Source organism: Canis lupus, chromosome 31, assembly GCF_003254725.2.
Source record: "Canis lupus dingo isolate Sandy chromosome 31, ASM325472v2, whole genome shotgun sequence".
Lineage (NCBI taxonomy): Eukaryota > Metazoa > Chordata > Mammalia > Carnivora > Canidae > Canis > Canis lupus.
The window spans coordinates 5,495,914-5,517,487 of NC_064273.1; the positions used below are offsets into that span (position 1 = coordinate 5,495,914).

The following is a 21,574-nucleotide window of genomic DNA, read 5'->3' on the forward strand; positions in this document are numbered from 1 at the left end:
TGTCTCATTAAGTGGATTGATTCAATTTCTGGTTAGGAAAGATTTCAGCAGGTTAAATATGACATAAGTATTGTTGAAAAGATGGAACTATTGAAAAGTGCCTACCCCAGCTAAAGTCTATCAGTTTTCAATAATTTATGTCAGTAATGCAATAGACATATTAAGATTATGTTTCAGATTGGGAAAGAGACAGAGACAACAAAGAATTTTTTTTTATTTGCACTTTCATCCCAAAAGCAACCCTTGTAGTGTATCATGTACAGAAGAGTTATGTGAAAATTTGGATTTTTCACATGTAGGTAGAATGATTCAAATTACACACACGGAGCTGGCTAGCTGAGAAGTTCTACCAAATTCAAAATTTTGTTCAAGTATATTACTTTCTAAATACAATGAACCACAAAGTGAAGACTTGAAATTGAATACCTGAAATCTTTTATTTTTGTGAGGAACTGTTGTCATTGAAATAGGGAAAGATGAAGTAGCTAATTAACCTTTAAAAGGCTTTTCAATCCATGCCTAGTGAAAAATGTTTACAGTATTCTGATTTATTATGTTCTCTTATTCTTTGAAAAATGATATAGAAAGTTTGAGTTTGTCTGACTTTGATACTGAGCCTGTGTGTTTCTTAGTGACATTTCATCATACATTGGATGATAGCTTTTTATCAGCAGTTCTTCTCAAGTCAACTCAACCCATCACTTCCTTATTTTTATTTGAAACTCTATCTCAGCTAAATAGAATGAAAACACTTTCATGCTAGCTCCTCTCTGTTTTCTTCTTTCTATGTTTAAAGAAGTAGACGTGTTTTGTTTTGCTTTAATTTATTTTGACAATCTTCTTGTAATTGTTGAAATTCGAAAACTCCTATAACTAAATGATGCCATACAAAGTTGTGTGGGTTTCTTATGATTTGTAGAACTTTCTTTGTTTCTCTTTTTATTTGATATCATGCCACAGGATTTTTTTTAAGCAAAAATTAACACCAGTAGATGCCTTGGAGATCTTCTGTTTAAATGTCTTCTTTATTTCCCACAAAAGAATTGAAAGCTTTGGGATGTGCATGCACAAGAGCACCAAGAGTTTAATGACTGAAGCTTGACCTCAGTATTCCAAGTATAATGCTTTCTTCACCACCTTCAGTCAATCATAGTACTGGACACTAATAAAGTGGCAAGGACATCTCTCTTTCCTAAAACATTCCCTTTAACTGTAGTTAGTCTCAACATCGAAATATATGTGGGTGCCTAAAATATGCTGACACATTCTCCTAAATAAGTATATAAAACTTAACACAACAGTAAATTGCATTTTTACCTCCTTCCCGTTTTAAAACTTTGTTGTGATTATTGCTATCTCACCATTCTATAACACTGACTATTTCACTTGGCTGACTCCTTTGTTGTATTAACTGCATTTATTTTTAATATTTTTAAACCCATAGGGGAAAATACTCTTGTCCTCAATCAGTTCATCTGAATGACTACAAATAAAAAAGTCTTTAAAGAGAATTTATTTCCACAGATTTCTCTTAGCTTTAATGTCGAATATAGTAAATGAAGATTTTTCTTTTCAGGGAAACATATTTTCCTTGTGTATTTTTAAAAACTACTTTAGCTCACCTTTAAGAAGAAAAAAGTTTTCATGTTTCAATAGAATTCTCTTGTCTTCATTTATTCATCATTAGGCCAAGTGCTGGAAGGAAATCCTTTGTGATTTATTCATTTTGAAATCATCTTTTATTAATTAAGGTGGAAGTACATTTACAACAATCACTGGTAAATGATGTGAAAAAATATTTAGCCTACTCTTCTTGATTGTAATATATTTGTTGAAGACTTTTCATGGTTTTCAAATTGGCATTTAGAAACTCACTTGGTTTAAGTGCTGAATATTTTGCTTGATATAATAATACAAAAGGTAACCTTGTGTCTTCCTTCATCTCTCTTTTTCAATATAAGTTTTCTAAGTGCTGCTTGCATACTCCTTGAGTATGACAAAGGAGAGAACATGCATTTCCTTGATACAAGACAGAACATTAGGAAACCTTGAGCTTCAACTTAGGTAATTAGTAACCCAAGTAAACAACCTTTCTAAATGCCCAGTGTATTTTTGTATTGTTTTGTTGATGTGAGTCCAATCTAATCTCATTTATTTTGCTACCCCTAAATTCATATTTGCTAGCATTCAAGGGTAGCAAGCAACCTACTTGATTTAAGCCTTTTACCATCCTAATGTGTCACCTCAATGGAAAGAGAATGGACCATGAGCAGGGATCCAACAGAATGCTTACTTGAAATGTCAAGCAGAATTTGCTTGGTTGTTAGACTTCTGCCTAATAAACAAGTAACCTATTTTTATAACTATTCAGTTAGAGTGGCTAGAGGTTTAAAAGCAGTGTATTTACCTATATAGTAAGATCATTATCTTTAAACATCCATATAGAGTAACTGGGAGATTGCTGTTACTATTGCAAAAATTGCTGCTCATATATGCATTGTCTTAAAATCTTCCTGCTATCCATAATACTGAGATTTCTTCACCTTACTGAAAGGTTACACATACTGTGAAACTGACCAATACAGTTCCTATGAGAGTCAATAGAAATTATGTGGAACTACAATCCTGTGTGAATTTTTGAAAATGGTAAATTTTAGGGGCACCTGGGTGGCTCAGCGGTTGAGCATCTGCCTTTGGCTCAGGTCGTGATCTCGGGGTTCCAGGATCAAGTCCCACATCAGGCTTCCTGCATGGAGCCTGCTTCTCCCTCTGCCATGTCTCTGCCTCTCTCTGTGCGCCTCTCACAAATAAATAAATAAAATCTAAAAGAAAGAAGAGAAAGAAAGAAAGAAAGAAAGAAAGAAAGAAAGAAAGAAAGAAAGAAAGAAAGAAGAAAGAAAAGAAAGAAAAGAAAGAAAAAGAAAAAAGAAATTTTCTCTTCTTGAAGGTTGGAGAAGTTGGAGGCAATATTTGAAACCCGAAATGTGAGACCAAAAAAAGGTAGAAGTTGCCTATCTGTCATTCTTTACCATCAAAATGAGACATGAAAGACTTAAAGGAATAATTATCACACACTGCTTTTAAACTAATCATTTTAATAATATTTATAATTATTCTATAGGATCCAAACAATTCTTTGTAAATATGCATTTCAAAAAAGCAATGGCACAACCTGTATATTGTAAAATCGTAATTGTTTCTATCATTTTATCCCACTTGCTAAGTCTCTGCTAAAATTATTTAATCATTATTTAAACCTCTCATAATATTCATGAAAGTATTTATTTTTCTTTTCATTTTCTTCTCTTACTAGTCATGAAACTATTCAAGATTTAAAGATGTTTTAAAATATATCTTTCTTCAGAAAACATTTAATATATGGAAGATGCATAATTTTTTCTTTAAATCAAATAAATATTTATTATTGTTATTAATGAATCATTGGAGCTTTTGTGACTGTATAGTTATGTTTCTGTGTTTTGTAAGAAAGTAAAAAGATACTACAAACCCATTTTCTTGGCTCTGCTATATATTACCCAGTTGCATTCAGGTAACTTCCCAATAGTCTACATTAGCAACCTGGGCCAAGCTGTTGTGTATACAAGTGATTTTTTTTTCCTTATCACATCATTTTGTTTCATGGAGAGATAAGTACAGAGCCTTTTTCACTTAGAAATAAAAATAAATTGCTTACTGAGTTCAGGAAATCATTTTGCAACTTCCTCTGTTTTTTTTTTTTTTTCTCCTCTGTTTTTATTTATTAAATTCAGATTCTATACTCTGATGCTTTTATAACAAAATGTGCCTTATACAGGATTATGAGAAATAAAAATATACTGGGTAATTAAATGATTTTATTTAGGCTTTTGCAGTAGAGAGACTATTTATTAATGAGAAACATTTCCATAAAGAAGAATAGGGTCTAGGCTTTAATAGAGGCAAATAAAATAAAGAAGTATGGACAGAGGTCTTATGAGAGCCATAAGGAAGAGTGAAGACAAGGTTCAGGTAGTATGTTCTTAGAGTATGTGGGAAGTCCTTTGCAAAAAGCAGTTCGTCACAACAAAAGTCTAAGATACTTCTCAGCCATTCCTGAAATCAAGGTGACGACAAAGGACATGCTGTCTCTGAAGTCTTCTAGAGAGGAGTCCTTTTGTCTTTTCATTGCTTCTGATGGCTCCTCACAGTTCATGGCCTTCCTTAGCTTGTAGAAAATCACTCCAATCTCTGCTTCATTCTTCACATGGCCTTCTTCTCTGTGTCCTCTCCTCTTTTCTAAGGACACTGGTAATTGTATTTAAGACACACTCCAATACATTATTACTTCTGACTAATTACATTTGTGAAGACCTTATTTCCAAATAAAGTCACATTCTAAAGTTTCATTTAGACATGAACTTTTGGGAGTCACTCATTTAACCCACTACAGATAGGATTATAGGTTATGTATGAAGAAAAAGCACTTGGCTACCCATTTACTCACAATGACAACAAAAGATTTTAAAAATAATCATAGGAGGTTATAAGATTGTAAATAACCTTATCTTTTTCAAAAATGAGAACTTTGTTTTCATAAATAATAGAAGACACCATAAAATTAGCATACAGCTCAGATAACCATTCTGATAAGACACAGGATCTCTCTCCCATCCCATTGTTCAAATTGTGTAACTAACCTATTCTTGTTAAATAATACTCTTTCAGACTTTCCTGGTTCAAACAGTTTTCTTTCTATTTTAATTTTAACTATTGAGTTGAACAGTTCTGGTACCCTATTAAATGATGTCTTTCCATGACTGCTCAGCTTCATGATTAGTCACTACTCTGTGTCCTCTCCATGATTCCTGCCATTCCCACTGGTCTCAATCCTCTGTCTCTTCTTTCTAACCCCACATCTCTGTTAGTTCATTATAGTCTGATCATCCCCGTGTTCTTCTACTGGGAAAAGCCAGGACTTCTGGGTCCCCCATACTCTGTGCATGTTATGGAAAGGAGTGTTGACTCAGGCCTATCTATCAGTTTCTTACTGCTATCTTCAAACATGATGGATAAATATCTATATCCCAATCTATAAATATAGATTGAATCAGATAGAGCCTTTTTCAAAGACAGATCCATCTACTTATTACTCAGGCTCCTCTAAAGTAAAGCAAAGACAATCATTCTAGAATACAAGAAAGGACAAAATATCTTTCTCTTCTCTCTTTTATTCTGAACTTCTCTAGTTACATCCTCAGAATGACAGGTGCTTTTCACAAGTTTACCATTTTACTTGTCATTTTTCTCCCCAGAAAAGGGTTAGGCATCTTTTTCTGCTTCTCTGTAACAACTCTTATCTCCTTTCTTTCTATCTAAAAGTCATCTATTATATTTTTTTTTCACGTTAAACATATCACTTCTCCTTTTTATCTCACTTTCTCCAATTTCTTCATATACTCTCCTTCGTGAAATAACTGTCTTTTCTATTCTGGGTCTTCAATGTCTTCCCACTCTGTTTTTTGTCTTTCTCAATAACATGTATGTTATTCAGATTTCCCAAGGATAAGGAAAGATACCTACCTCATACCCTATAACATACACTTTGTGTAAGGTACTTATCTTTTAGTTGAACTGGGAAAATTCTATGCTTTTCTCTGGGGTCATTTGGAAGCCTACTACTGACTGTGGCCAATATAAAAATCATAGACTTAGGTAATAATCTATAATCTGCTGTTTAGCTTAGCTACCTAATCAGTGGGACATAAAAGACACTAATGGAAACTTTTGCACAATGTCTGCTTAAACCAAGATGCCCTGTATGTATCTTGGTGGTACATAATTTAGAGATGGAATACTTTCTGTCCAACAATAAAAGGGTCCTGGTTAGTTATGCAGAAATCTTCAGACCCATGATTCTTATCTGTGCTTTCTTTCCTCTAACATACCATACTCTTGTCTTGATTAAAACTTGATCTAAATATGCCTTGTAGTCTTGTGAGTCCTTTTATTTATCTGGAAAGGTATAATCATTTCACTCTTTAACAAAAACCTCATCTTCTAACTGTAGACATAATATTCCATAAAAAGCAGCAGAGATAAGCCAGTCCAGTCAGATTTTTTTTTTCAGTCAGATTTTTAAGCACATGCTAAGAGAGAGAAAAGCTCTTTCTTTCTCTGGGATTATAAATTGAAATGATGTATTTCCAGAATTTTTGCTACAATGTTGTCACCTTTACCATCCTGATGGAATTCATTTGCATCGAGGCAAAGGGTGACTAGGACAATACACAAAGAAATTATAAATTTAACAGAAACAGAGAAAGGTATGTAAAAGGACCCTGAAGTCCTAAGTAAGCTCTACTACTTGACTCCAGTTATTTAAGCAATAAATTCTCATTTATGTTTAAGCAGTATAAGTGGTGTTTCTCTCACACTTAACCAAAGCAACTTTGACTAATATATTATTTAAGGACAAAAGCCATGTTTTATTCATATATTTGTTTCCAGTTTTAGTATAATGCCTGGCATTTTTTAGGTAAGTTACTTAATAAATTTTGAATCAAAGAATTAAACTAACAAATATCCTTAAGTCCACCTTAGGAAAACACTTTTAGATGTCCCCAAATTCATGAAATGGTAGGCTGAATTCAGCCTACAAGTCTCCACTGAAGCATATAAACAAATTGTGTTAAATTTAAAGCAATTTGAAATATGTGTAGTAGAAATATCTTAATTTTATAATAAAATATATAAGCACCACCCTTGAAATATAATATGTAAGGACTATTATCTCTCCTTTTCCATTCATATTAATTAGTAGAGCTAATTTTTTCATACTTCTAGAAGAAATTTTGGTGAAGACTCTTGAGTTTCTAGTCACTCCCTTGTGATACGTCTTCTGATCAGTAATAAATATGTCTCCAAAATCATTGACAATACCAAAGGCTGACAAGGACATGAAGCAGTAGGAGCTCTCATGCATTGCTAGTGAGAATGTAAAATGGCATAGCCATTCTGAAAATGTTTGACAGGGTCTTACAAAATTAAATATGCTCTTACCATATAATCCAGCAATTGTGCTCCTTGGTATTTACCCAGATGAGCTGAAGTTTATATCCTTATATTCATATAGAAACCAGTACTTGAGTATGTATAGCAGATTTAATATAAATTTCTAAAATTTGAAAGTAACCAAGATGTCCTAAGTAGATGAATAGATAAACTGTGGTACCTGCAAACAATGGAATGTTATTCAGCACTAAAATCAAAGGAGTTATCAAGCCATGAAAGACATAAAAGAAACTTCAATGCATATTACTAAGGGAAAGAAGCCTATCAAAAAATTATATTCTATATGATTCTAACTATGTGACATTCTGGAGAAGGAAAAGCTATGCAGTAAAAGGATCAGTGATTGCCCAGAGTTGGGAGGAGTAACGGATAAATAGGCAGGGCATAGAGCATTTTCTAGGGCAACAAAACTACCCTGGTACGATACTATAATTGTGGCCACATGTCATTATACATTTGTCAAAACTTACACAATGTACAAAACTGAGAACACTAATGTAAATTATGGACTTTTGGTGATAATGAAGTATTAAACAGGTCCAGTGATGTGATAGATGTACCATTCTAGTGTGGGATGATCATATTGGGGGAGGTTGTGTGTTTGTGGAAGTGGGGCATTTATGGGAACTGTCCATGCCCCCCCCCCTTTTTTTTGCTGTAAACCTAGAATTGCTGTAACAACAAAAAATCTATTAAAATTATTTTAAAATAATGATTCTACCAATTCCTGTAAAATTCTGAACAACTTAAAACTTCATTTCAAGCCAGAGTTTTCCCATTCCCCTAGACCAGACTTGTTAAGTCTTACTGTGTAAGTGGGGTGGTATTGGGTGGGGGTTGAGTTTTTTTCTTTCCACTTTTCCTATCTATGCTCATTTCTCAATTTGTCAAACTCTGTTTCATATCCCTCCAGGATAAAAAGGATCTCAACAGAATAAAAGTTTCATGAGAAGTGGGGACAGAGAGACAGACAAAAAAAGCTCCAACTCATTTGAAATTGTAGTGGTACAATGCCTTAATTGCTGGATGTGAGTGTTTTTGAAAGCTAGCTGAATTATGAAACTTGTTTGTGATTTTTTTCTATCACTGGGAGATATCTCATTTAGAGTTCCATTGTCTATTGTGACTGGTCAATTACTCATGCATTAAGCTTCTCAAGTCCAATGAAGCTTCTTTTTTGCTGAGGTCCATTTGCCTATGAAGCTGAACTCTTGGAAAAGAACTGACAGACACCTACACGCTCTCTGTATTATGTGCAACCCACAACTTCTCCTCAAGAGAGGGTCACGCATTTTGGGCCCAATAACTCTGAGCATGAAGATTTCTCTGTACTGCTATGTTGTCAGGCATGAATCCAACACCAGTCTTAATTGCAGAAGGCAATTTTGAAACATCCTGATTTTTCCATATGGCTTCTTGCTCTTGATTTGAATATAAGAAAAGCAAACCCATGACTACAGCAAAATTTAGCTCTTGCTAAAACTCCACTTAAAAAATAAAATAAAACAAAGCAACTCTTCCCAAGGTTCCCACAATTTATATACTTGGTGTTGGCAAGGAGATTTTAACATGACAACTTTAGGGTTTTATCATTTCTTTTTTTGCATGTACTGCTAGCGCCATCAAAATTTACTTTGTCCTTGGTTTTAGTGGAAAATTCTACCTGAGTATGATGTTATGTGTGCTAGAAAAAATAAGTACATAAAAACCTATTTCATGAAGTGTTTAGAAGCCCAGGTTTTAGGGAAAAGATGGCACGGATTTAAATCCCAGCTCTGCCACTTTTATCAGTTTTATGACCTTCACAAATAGTTTTAAAATTCTAGTCTTCAGTTTTTTGTCCCTAAAGATGAAGATAGAACAGTACATAACCTCACAGGATATTGGTAAAATGAGTAATTTAATACACTTAAAGAACCAGGGTATCTTTAACATGGTAAATTCTCAATATTAACTAAATAATCACCATATTTTTGTCACTAAAACTCTCCTTCTGTTTCAGCATATAATGTCATCAAATGTCATCAATTTGAATATTATATTACTGAAAACATGATGAAGGAAAAACTAAAAAAACTTGCTCAAGCCAATATTTTGATGCAATAATATATTTCCCATTTTCTGCTATTTTTTCTATCCTATTATTTCTTAACTATCTTTTTTCTTTTTTCCTTATTTTCATTTCTCCTCTTTCCCTCCTCTTCTTTACATATAAACTTTATGTCGATGTAAAAATCAATAAATATCCAGCTATTAAAACTTATCAACAGTACTTATAAATATTTTGTGAAAACTTCAAAGAATTGAAAATGTTAATGAACTTTGTATTTTGCCTGAGAACCCAACAATTTACAATGTAGACTAATCAAGCTACAGATAAAAAGGAAAAACTATCACAATTTAATCTTTATTAGAAGATCCATAAATGTAGATCCTCATATAACAAAGATTTTCCATTTATTTCATAAAGAATCTAACATCCAATGTTTATTTCTGAAAGCCCTCTGAATTGATCACAATAAACAGAAAAGAGACTGTCTTTCATAATCAGGTATCATATGGGTGTTGGAAGAGGGTGATAACTTCCTGTTCTATTCTATTTTATAAGAAAAGGAGAAATTACATGGATGAAAGAAGATAAGGTAGCTTATTCCCTTTAGTTCTCCTAAATTTCTTATATTTAAGTATGGTATAAGACAAGGAGATGAAGAAAAATCAAGTTAGACACAACATTGAAAGCATGCCATACTAAAGAGTTCTTTATAATCAAAGCTGAGAAAAATTTTGCAGATAAGAAATATGGAAATAAATTACCAAGTCATTTAACAAAGCTTCAAAATTTATATTGCCCAGACATGAGTGAGGAAAAGGCTGTAGAATTCTTTTCCTTCAAGCAAGGAACAGGATAAAACTAATTTTTCCTTAATCTCTGGCTCACTTTTTAAATCACAAAAGTTTTCCTTTAGCTACTTCCATTCAACTTGTCCCCAATATTTTTCTTCATTAGTAAAATATTTAGCAGTTCAGACAAATGGATATAGGTTCAGGGGATAACAATGCAAAGGGGCTCTGATGTCATCAATAATTTGTGAGAATTAATTTACAAATAAAGATGAGTTTATATACACATTTTCCTCCTCTCCTTCTGAAGGAGGATGAAAAACAATCTCCCTGATAGTAAACAAATTCTCTTTCAGAAAAGATGGGTAAGGATCTCGGCTTTTTATTCTCTAGAATGTAAATAAATGTCTCTAGGGAAAGATAAGACAAGTGTTGGAGTGTTTCAATCCTTGGAATGTTTCCATGGTCTGGATTTTATCTCTCAGTGATGTTTAAAAACATACCTCCACTAATGTAAATCCCTTGCTATTTATTCAGTCATCTCTCAGTTCTTTAATTTAAATCTAATTCTTTCTTTAATTCAGTTCCACATTTCTTTTTTAGTTTTATTCAGAAAGCACTAACTGCAGAAACATGAAAATATTTTCTCTACAGTCTCACAAATATTGCACTTCATATTCCACTTTTTTTATACATTTGTGTTACAAAGCTTTTTTAAAAAAATCTGACTTTTCCCCCCTCTCATAGCAACATTCACTTTTTGTTCATCAAAAAGTTAACTTTTCATTGTAGATGTCTCTCGTCTTTGCAAAAGCTCTTATTTAGCCACATGTATAAAGCTCTAGGGCTTAGGGTGTTTTTTTCATTCTAATAATATCAGAGAGGAAAGGGATTGAAGATATCAAGTTACACAGAAAATGATGGAAGTAAAAGTGGGCCACAGGCCACACAATGCATCTGGAGATGACGTGATCTCAACACTTCATCTGGAAAAAGATAACAGTGGAGGTGCAGGGATGAAGTACTTTGTCCAGTGTTGTTGTTTGGGGGGCAAAGCTAATATCAATTCGTATTGTGAGGTTTTGGTGTCATCCTTACACTCAAGGTCTTTAATCTTACAGGTTCAGAATGAGAAAAACCTTGTTACCTCAGTAGAATACCATTAAGTTCAAAACAGTACAACTTTCAGTTATAAAACTCAGAAGTTACGCCAATTTAAAAAATTACCCCAAAGATCCCTGGGTGGCGCAGCGGTTTGGCGCCTGCCTTTGGCCCAGGGCGCGATCCTGGAGACCTGGGATCGAATCCCACGTCGGGCTCACGGTGCATGGAGCCTGCTTCTCCCTCTGCCTGTGTCTCTGCCTCTCTCTCTCTCTCTCTCTGTGTGACTATCATAAATAAATAAAAATTAAAAAAAAAAAATTACCCCAAAGTATTGAAAGATGACTAAGAAACTATGTCATCAGCTAATGGAACGGCATGGGCACTACTTTTAAAAGTGACCTAAAAGACTGATACACTCTTCCACTGCATAGAAAAAGAAAACAGCACCATGAGCTCTAATAGGCACTATGATGTCAATGTCTTTGGTAGCCTCTCTTAGACACTTTTCTCCCAGTTGTTGTCTCCTGGACATCAGACATTGTATTATTGTAATATCTCCCTCCACACACTAATTCTCTTCACATCAATATTCTCCATATAGTTTCTTAATATACTCATAAATTATAGTATTGGTGAGTATTTCTCAAGTGTTGAGCATGGTTCTGGACTCTGTGCATTATTTTATTTTAATATTCACAACTTCATGATTATTATCCCTATTTACAGATGAGGCTCAGAGAGACTAAATAAGTTGCTGGCAGTCAGCTAGCTGAGAATTGGTTTGAATAAGGGACACATGGGTGACTCATGGGTTGAGCCTCTGCCCTTGGCTCAGGGCATGATCCCAGAGTTCCAGGATCAAGTCTTACATGGGATTCCCCTCAGGGAGCCTGCTTCTCCCTCTATGTGTCTGCCTCTCTCTGTGTGTCTCTCAGGAGTAAATAAATAAAATCTTAAAAAAAAAAAAACCCACGACCCTCAAGTAATGTTATTAAATATACTAATTCAGACCCAGTGGTATAAAACAGCTATTTCAAATGAGTTCTGATGTCAGAGATCTTTATAAGAAAATAATTTCAAAATTTAGTATGTTTATAGCCCCCAAACTGGTCATTGCCTTTATTTTTAGCTGTGAAATCATTTGGGGAAAAGAGTCATGAATTTCAATCCACGAGGGTCACATTTAATAACCTTTAAAACAAAAGTGTTTTTGTACTTTCCTTGCTTCCTCTACCACCATCTATGCTCCATTAATATTTTACTTAAATGTGTATATATCATTCCATAATGTTAATATCCCTTGCATCATTTAATTCTATAAGCATATTTTAAAAATGTCCAACATTCTAAGTTGTACTGTATAAAATGTTTATAAAAGAAGATAACCCTTCCATGATAACTGGATAACTCTAACTTTTATAATAAACCTAAAGATTTTTTTTGTTCCTACAGATGTTTTTTTGATAAATTTTAATGCAAAATTAGCAGTTATTTGCAAAAAGTCCATCCATCCATCCATCCATCCATCCATCCATCCATCCATCCACCCATTTAGTTTATTAAAAAATATTTAATATCATTGGCCCTAGGAATACTATGCTAAACATAGCAGACAAAAATCTGTGCATCTTGGTGTCCACATAGTGTGCGAATGTGTGAAGAAGTGAAAAGTAGTTGCTTAAGGACAATAAAAAATGAAAAAGTATAATGAAAATTGGAGTATAGTATTACATTCGAGCCAACTACATAAATTTTGCTACCATACTAACGAAGTAAAAATATAAATGACAAATATTCTCTATAGGAGGACAAATTTGACTGCTTATAATGCCAGAACAGGTACACCATCATTTATATTGTCTAACATACACTTTTATCCTTAAGGACTGGTTATTCTTTTTTATTTTTTATTTTTTTTTAATTTTTAGGGCTGATTATTGTTAAATGTTTATGAATTGGCTCCAGCATGCATGGCTCTGGCTATATATTATTACCATATTATAGGCCTCAATTTATGAACTCATTTAGCTAAGATATTAAGAAATAATTTATTGCTATGGAGGTAAAAACACAAAGGAAAATGTTACAAAATTATCTGAACCAAGAACTACTATTAAACCAAAATGAAGCCCAGTATCTCTCTCTCTCAGTACCTTGTGCTGGCCGCTATCTCTGTCCACTTACTTCAAGCTAGAAAGAGGATCCCTTGAAAAGATAAAGGGTTCCAAAGTGCCAGACTAAACCTATTCTTTTATGTTTCACATTTGTATAAATTTTTTTTAAAAGATTTTATTTATTCATGAGAGACACACACAGAGAGAGAGAGCGAGAGAGAGAGAGAGGCAGAGACATAGGCGAAGGGAGAAGCAGGCTCCATGCAGGAGTACGATCTGGGAATAGATCCTGGCACCCAAGGATCACGCCCTGGGCCAAAGGCATGTGCCAAACCACTGAGCAACCCCGGCGTCCCCCATTTGTGTAAAATTTTCAGAGGCAAAGCAATTTGTATATAGGAGACTAGGACTAAGAAAGAAGAGTGGGGGAGGCAATGTATGAATGGAAATTTTTTCTTTCCTTGTCTTCCAATCTTGAGAAAAACTTGTATGGCTGCCCTAAACCTAAATTAAATATTCCCTATTGCAGCTCATCCTAGGGGTGTCTGGGCAACTGAGGAACTTCAGTGTATCTTTTTGCTTCTCTTCTTTCTATCTAAAGTTGATGTATTTTTCTCTACTGTTATCCAAATTAGGGTTCTCTAAGGGCTCTCTTCCCCAGAAACATGCCCTTTATGTGCAACTGGCTTTTTGTATAGGAAGTGACCCTTTACTTTTGATGGCAGAGTCTATGGGGGTACTGTTTTCCATATGACTTGCATTTGTGAGCAAAATTATTGAGGGACAAACCTGATATTCTGGTTTAATATCCTAGGGAAAACTAAAAGGGCCCTGTAATGATACAAGAAATCTTTTACTACAGAGGAAAAGAAAAGAGAGGAGAGGAGGGGAGAGGAGAGGAGTGGGATGAGAAGAGAAGAAGGTAAAAAAAGAAAGGGATGGGAAGGGAAGAACTTACTTTATTGGACTTGAAAAAAAAAAAAGAGCAATGGTAGGCACATACTGTCTTTATAGAAAAAAAGCCACACTTTCTCAATATTTTCTGGGTGCCACTGATATTTTTTCAAGAAATTTAAGTAAAAATAAATTCATAATAAGTAAAACTTTCTTAGAAATAACCATTTTTATAGCAAATTTTAATTAGAGTGGATATGCACCCAGCATACCCACAATTCAATATCAAGGTTTTGGTGTCATTATAAATGTGTTCACAGTTTGTTCTGTTTCATTATGATATTTTATGAACCCTTTAATGGATTACAATCCATTAGGTGATCTAGATCTACCTAATAATTGTTACACTAGAATTATTTCAGTAGAAATGTATTAATTTTCAGAACCTATTTATGAAAATATCCTAATAGTAAGTTATAATAGGCGAGAAGAGATGGAATCATATTTGTGGTTACTTATGTTTAAGATTAAACATAGAAATAGTTATAATATACATTAGGAATATATCCATATTTCTAAGAACTCGATTTATACTCATGGGGGGAAATGGCTTTCAGTTTAAAATATTAATGGATGAAATAAAGTAATATACATCTTTGTAAATTTATATAACTGTTAAATACCAAATATGGCAAAGTTAAGGAAGGACTATGTGAAACAAAGTGGTATTAATAACTCTTTTTTTCTAATCATAAACTCCTAAACAAGTTAGAATCTCATTCTCTGGCTCCAAAAGAGGAACACATCCTGTGTGTGCTTATATAAATAAAGCACAATAATAAACTGCTATTTATTTCAGTCCCTCCTACAGCTTTCTAAAAAGTCAGAACATTGGATATATTCCCCCACTTCTAGGGCAAGCCACAAGTTGAGCGCTTCCTTCAGTCATGCTGGACTGTGCCAACCTCCACTGCAGACCCTCTGGTGCTACAAACTGCCCATGGTCTCCTCTGTTTTCAGCAGGTGCCAGGTGGGCAGACTGTGCATTAGCACTTCAAGTCAGGTGAGGCACAAATGGTTCCCTTGGAAAGCCTTCCAAAGAGCTGGAATAAAGGCCTGTAAGCATTTCAGTGTTGCCATCCACCGCTTGTATTTCCCAGTGGTATTGTAACTTCTGGTTGCTGGAGTTCCCATTTTAAGAGTCTCATCATGACTTCACCCAAACCCTCTCTTGAGCTGACTCACAATCCTACCAAACCAATGTTCTGTAACTCCTGCATGGTCCAGATCTCCTTCCTCCCTAACTTCTATCCTGTGACAACCTGATCTTTTTCCTCTTCCTGTTCCTTGATCATACCAGCACCCATTAATGCTCAGATCTTTCATGTTCTATCTGCTGACATGTTATCCTTCCTCCATATAACCCCTTGGTTAACTCTCTTATCTCTTCCAAAACTGCACAGATATTATCTTCTCAAGAAGGCTAACACATAATTTCCAACTCAGGATCCCAATCTGGTTTAGCCAGATCTATATTTTCTTTATTTCACAGTCAAAAAATAACTTCTATTATTAGCACTAATGGAAGTAGAAAGTGGCACAATTTACATGTAATCCTACCATGATTTTTTAATTATTTTAAAATCAATTGTAACTGTTATTACTATTTTATTTTGATTGACAATAAATCTTTATCATTGTGTATGCCACATCTGATAATAAGCAAACGTGTTCATGGCTGCTGCAGTAGAGTACACATGAATCAATCAGAAATGATAGTGTCTGTAAACAATCATTAAAGATATACCAGTGTCTACAGGCAAAACAGCCTCTTGTGATAGGAAAATACCAGTAGACAGTTTATTCTGTTATTATACCATCCATACAGGAATATTTAAGCTTTTAAGTATTGGATACAATCTTTTAACCGATTCCCCATCCTGAATACCTATACCTTTCAGATACTTCTATTCTGATTCCTGTGACAGTAAATCAATGTGTTTCAGTTACTAAAGGAAAGAAAAGAGGCATGCAGCAAACATCCACAACATCTATTATTTTAATAATTCATTCAACAAACCCATTGAGCATCTTGCATGTGATAGCTTTTGGGATTAGAACTTGAACTATTGAAAAAAATAGGACATTGGCTCAATTAGGGAGCTCATGAAATAGCAGGGAGACAGTCCTATACAAAACTGGTTCTAAAGTAGCAAAAGGTTCTGCACTAACAATGTGAAAAAAGTGGTAAGGAATCACAAAGCAGACAAATGCTAGAATAATGTTATAGACTCATAAACATTTCAAATTTCCCTACAAGATCCCTGAATCAATATTGATAATCAACATCAATGTTTGTCCTTTATCATAATTACCTTTTCCCCCTCTTAGGTTAGTGTTTGATTATATACTACTTTATTTTTAATATCTTGTAACTATTAAAGAGAATGCACATCAAAGGAAGTATTGTTCCCAGGAGAAGAAAGTACTAAATCCTACTGAGGAAGAAAATGCAGGCATTCCAGTAGTGTTCTAACTAAAAAATCAATAGATCTCTCATCTCCTGGTATTGTGGACCTTGGCTATGTATATAACCGCATGAGTTTCTATAGCTTGAATACTCTGCTGTATCCTGAGTGCACACATATTTAGGACGACAGTCCTGTATTTACCCTGTCAAAAATTTTAGGTCCAATATCTGGTTCACTTAGTAACTTCATATTATTGCTACTGTGATATGATAAAACAATTCAAAATGGCATATAGAACAATCATGCTTCTTGGGGTACCTGGAAAATAGGATTTATAAAAGTATATTCTTTCTAGAAAGTATGGAAAGGAGATGTTGTTTAATATATTATTTTATTTTATTAAATGTATTTTTTAAAGATTTTATTTATTTATTCATGAGAGACACACAGAGAGGCAGAGACACAGGCAGAGGGAGAAGCAGGCCCCATGCAGGGTGTCCGATGTGGGACTCAATCCCAGGACTCCAGGATCATGCCTTGGGCCAAAGGCTGCTCAACCACTGAGCCACCCAGGCGTCCCTAATATATTATTTTAAATGAGTTAGTTGAATTAATTTCCTGAACACTATCTTTTGTTGATACATTCTCATAACTGAGTTTAACAACAAAAGCAAAATATATTATTGACTAGTAAAGAAAAATAAAATGAAACAAATAATTTAAAAAAACAGGTTTCCAGTAGCTTCAAACCTATATTCTTATAAAACAATAGAGACAATAAAACTCTCTCTGTCCTCCAATTTTTGGAGCTAAACAGTGTAATATCTACTTTAAATTTTATTCTTAGTGTTTTCTAATTGCACATGAACTTTTTATAGACAAAAAAAGCATGTCACCATTTCTTTCTTACATCACTCTTAGACTAAGAATAAGAGTAAAATTTTACAGGCAACCCTTTGCTTATAATCAGAATATGGATTCTAATTCCACGGAAAATTTACCCATAATCTAAATCATTAAAAAAAATTATCGAAGTACTAATTGTTTAAAAAGGGCTGCATAAATCATTTATTACAAAACAAACAGATCCTCTTCTGTCCCGTTTCCCATGGTTTCTGATTATGGTAAAAATCAATGTATTAAATGGTGCCTAGGTGGCTCAGTCAATTAAGCCTGTGACTCTTGATTTAGGCTCAGGTCATGATCTCAGAGTCCACAGGATCCAGCCCCACAGGGATCTCTGCACTGAGTTGGCTCCTCTCTCTCCCTCTGTTCCTCCCCCACTTGCACATGCATGTACTCTGTCTCCAAATAAATAAATAAATAAATAAAATCTTTAAAAAAAAATCCTCCTCAATTATATCAACATTTAGCCCACCTGTACAGTCAGAACATTTTCCATCCTAGATGTGACAAGAGGCTATAGTAAAAGAAACTTCAAATCAAAAGGGTCAGAAGAGCTTAAATGGAGGCTAGTTATAGCATATTAAGTCTTCTCCTTAACAAAGGCATGTTCTGCATTCAAAGGTGATTTCTTCTAGCTTGAGTCTGACATTAAAATATCTATGGAGTTCTCTACAAAAAAAAAAAAGTTAGTGCCTTTTAACTACTGAAAACACTTTTTTAGGCAAAAAATCTAGGATTTTAGATAAAAAATATTTTTCTTAGTTTATTTTCCTTTTTTTTAAAGATTTTATTTATTTATTCATGAGAGACACAGAGAAAGGCAGAGACATATGCAGAGGGAGAAATAGGCTCCATGCAGGGAGCAAGATGTGGGACTTGATCCCGGGACTCCAGAGTCACTCCCTGGGCTAAAGGCAGATGCTCAACTGCTGAGGCACCCAGACATCCCTCCTGTTCTTTTTTTTTACCCCTATGAAAATTGTATCAATTTTGATTAGATTGTAACCTTGTATTACTATAACCACACTACATACCTAAGAGCAATTAATTTGTTTCACAATTGTTATGTCCATAATAGTTCCTAACAAAATTTCTTACTAATGTATATGTGCATATATGTAATATATAATAACATATATTAAAATAATTGAAAGTGAATGTTTTACTCCATACTAATATGTATAGTTAAAAGTAAACACTTCACTTCTTAAACTTACATTTGCTACTTACTCCATGCAGGGAGCCTGATGTGGGACTTGATCCTGGGACTCCAGGATCACTCCCTGAGCCAAAGGCAGACACTCAACTGATGAGCCACCCAGGCATTCCAGAAACTGAATTCTAATTACACTCTTATTGGTACAAAATGAGAGAAATGACATAAAACATCCTTACTCAGGAATGCTTGTTTTATTTGTAGTCCTTGTTCTCTATAATTTTTTTAAATGATTGGAGGCAGCTTAGAAATAAAATATTGGACAACAGATTTTAAAAACAGAATGGACTGTGAGAAGATGCACAAAATAAAGTTTTCTTACATATGGCTTTTGAACATGTTGCTTTTTGTTGCACACAAAAGCAGCTTTCCATTTCCTGTATCTAAGGAAGCATACTGGGTAGTGTGATTTTATGGCTTTTTACCTGTTTTTTGGTTTGTTTCTTAATAAAAGTATGGAATTCTCTTTCACACACACACACACAAAAGGAAGTCTTAAAAAGTATAAGAGATTCTTATATTTCTTTAATTATTTCATCTATAGATGTATGTATCTGTATTCATTCATTTTTTATCAAATCCATCATTTTATTTAATTTTATCTGAAAATATACTTTTTTTTTAAGATTTTGTTTATTTTTTCATGAGAGACACAGAGAGAGACAGAAACACAGGCAGAGAGAAGCAGGCTCCATGCAGGGAGCCCGACGTGGGACTCGATCCCGGGATTCCAAGATCATGCCCTGGGCTGAAGGCAGATGCTCAACCGCTGAGCCACCAGGCGTCCCTGAAAATGTATTTCAATTAGGTTCTGCAACACAAGTAAATTATCACGGCTTAAAGTAAAGAATAGCATGCTCTCTGCTCCAGTTTCTTCAAAGAACCAGTTCAGCATAAAATCACTTGCTAAAATCCAATAAAAATGGGTATAATAGAAAGTTTGCTTGTAAAATTTAGCAAAATCAATAAAGAAAAAGGTAATTTCTGAGACTAATTTGGAGGATATTTTGTTTGAATTCCTGAGATAACTATTTTCTTACTTTTTGCCTACTTATAAATTTTACTGGTTTTTAGTAGATTTTTTTTCTTACTGAAGACATTTTAGCTAGTTATGATAGTTTTACCTGAACAACAGAAAAAAAAGGGGGGGGGGCATAAATATGATAACCTAAATACAGGCATTTGTATAGGTACCTTTTATAATTGCTAATTGTCAAGTAAGATAATCCTCTTCATTAAATGAGTGAATAGTAACATACTTTAGAAAGCTTCATACTTGAATATTTCTTCAGTAGTTAGTAAATATGAAAGAATTTTTAGTCCATGGAATTTTAACATACATATAAGTATTCTCTAGAGTACTACTCCAAATCAGCAACTACTATGGGAAGGATTAGTGTCATGCCACATCCTATCAAATATCTAAATAATTCTATTACAACTTTAGATGTTGTTAGTCTAGCTTTACCTCCTTTAATTTTGAAATAGCTTCCTTTTAAAATTTATTAATTTACTTTCCATGTATATTTTGATCATGAAAACAATATAGCACTAAAATTTCCTTAAAAAAAATTTACTTATTTATTCATGAAAGACACAGAGAGAGAGAGAGGAAGAGACACAGGCAGAGGGAGAAGCTGACTCCATGCAGGAAGCCCAACGTGGGACTCGATCTGGGGTCTCCAGGATCACAACCTGGGGAAGGTGGCGCTAAACCGCTGAGCCACCCGGGCTGCCCTAAGATTTCCAATCTGCTATTTTAGTCATATATTCAGCAGTTACATAATATATGCTTAATAAATGAGCTAGACACATTCCTAGGCACCGAAGATAGGACTCTATTTTCTAAGACCTTAAATTTGAGAGACAAACAATAGACAAGTAAGCAAATAAAGGATACTGTTTTGGTTAAGATATACTGACAAGAAGGGTAACAAATTAGGAAAAGTAGAGAGCGTGATGGGAGTGGGAAGATTTGAACTATTTTAAAAGATCAGGGAAGATTTATAGGAAGTAACAGTAGACAATTGAATGAAATGAACAGAGCACTGAAAAAAATTGGAAAGAAAAAGAATTTTGAGCAAAAGTAAGGGCAGAAGTTTTGAACTTACTGTGTTTGAGAAGCAAAAAAGGAGATTAGATTGGTGAGAGATGAGGGAGCAAGAGAAGCAGGAAATGATGACTCTGAGAGGTACACAAGGTTGGAACCAAACAGGGAAGTGGGAGCAGATGTATTCAGGAGTTAACATTTTCATGTATTTGAGGTAATGGAATTTGAACAGGGGAGTGACACGATTTTTTTTTTAAAGTTCTAATCAGGTGAAAGTTTAATTGCCTATTCATTATCCAAATGAAATATTGGGTAGCAAATCTGAAAATCTGAATCTTGGGGTAGTTTCATAAAACCTCATCTAAATAGTTTGAATAAAATTAAATTTCAGTTTCAAAAAAGAAAGAGAAAGAAAGAAAGAGAGAAAAAAAAAAGAAAAGAGCACCATATTGGATTAAAACTATGTGTTTTACAAATTTGAAATAGGCTTTAGTTTGCTCTACTCCTGAATGTTCCTAGAGGTCCTAGAAATTCTGATTCTTTTCATTTAGATTACAATCATGAATGGGCTTTCAATATTGTGATTGCATTATTGCATTTTTCAGCCTTTTAAAGTAATTAATTGTATGTTATTTTCTGAAATAACTCTCTTCTTTCTGTACAACCAGGTAGAATTAATTCTATTTATCTGAAAGTGATCTACTTAGAATTATTTTATTTTTCTGCTAAGTGAATGTGAAGGACATATGCTTTCAGAGTCCACATTTTTCATTTAGGAATATGATAATGTGTTATTTATTCTCCACAAAAAGAGAAAAACAAAGAAGAAACAAATTTTCTTAATTATAATGAAGAAAAATCTGTTATTTATATTACATCTTATTAGGCATTTTCATCCTTTTTCTTTTCAAAATTAATAGCAAGTAAA

General features: G+C 33.9%; 1 long non-coding RNA gene across 9 annotated transcripts in view; it reads right to left on the bottom strand.

The window, feature by feature from the left end:
* Positions 1-21,574, bottom strand: part of LOC112661794 (uncharacterized) — a 72,767-nt gene that overhangs the window by 10,714 nt on the left and 40,479 nt on the right. For 4 of the 9 annotated variants that reach the window (XR_007407562.1, XR_007407564.1, XR_007407563.1 and 1 more), the window contains 2 exons: positions 7,039-7,210; positions 3,846-4,284 (listed from right to left, as the gene is read on the bottom strand). The exons of 4 other annotated variants lie outside the window; for them this stretch is intronic. This is a non-coding gene — a long non-coding RNA (uncharacterized LOC112661794). Of the gene's footprint in view, positions 1-3,845; positions 4,285-7,038; positions 7,211-21,574 lie in introns of those variants that run through there. One more of the 9 variants, XR_007407565.1, reaches the window with a different exon arrangement.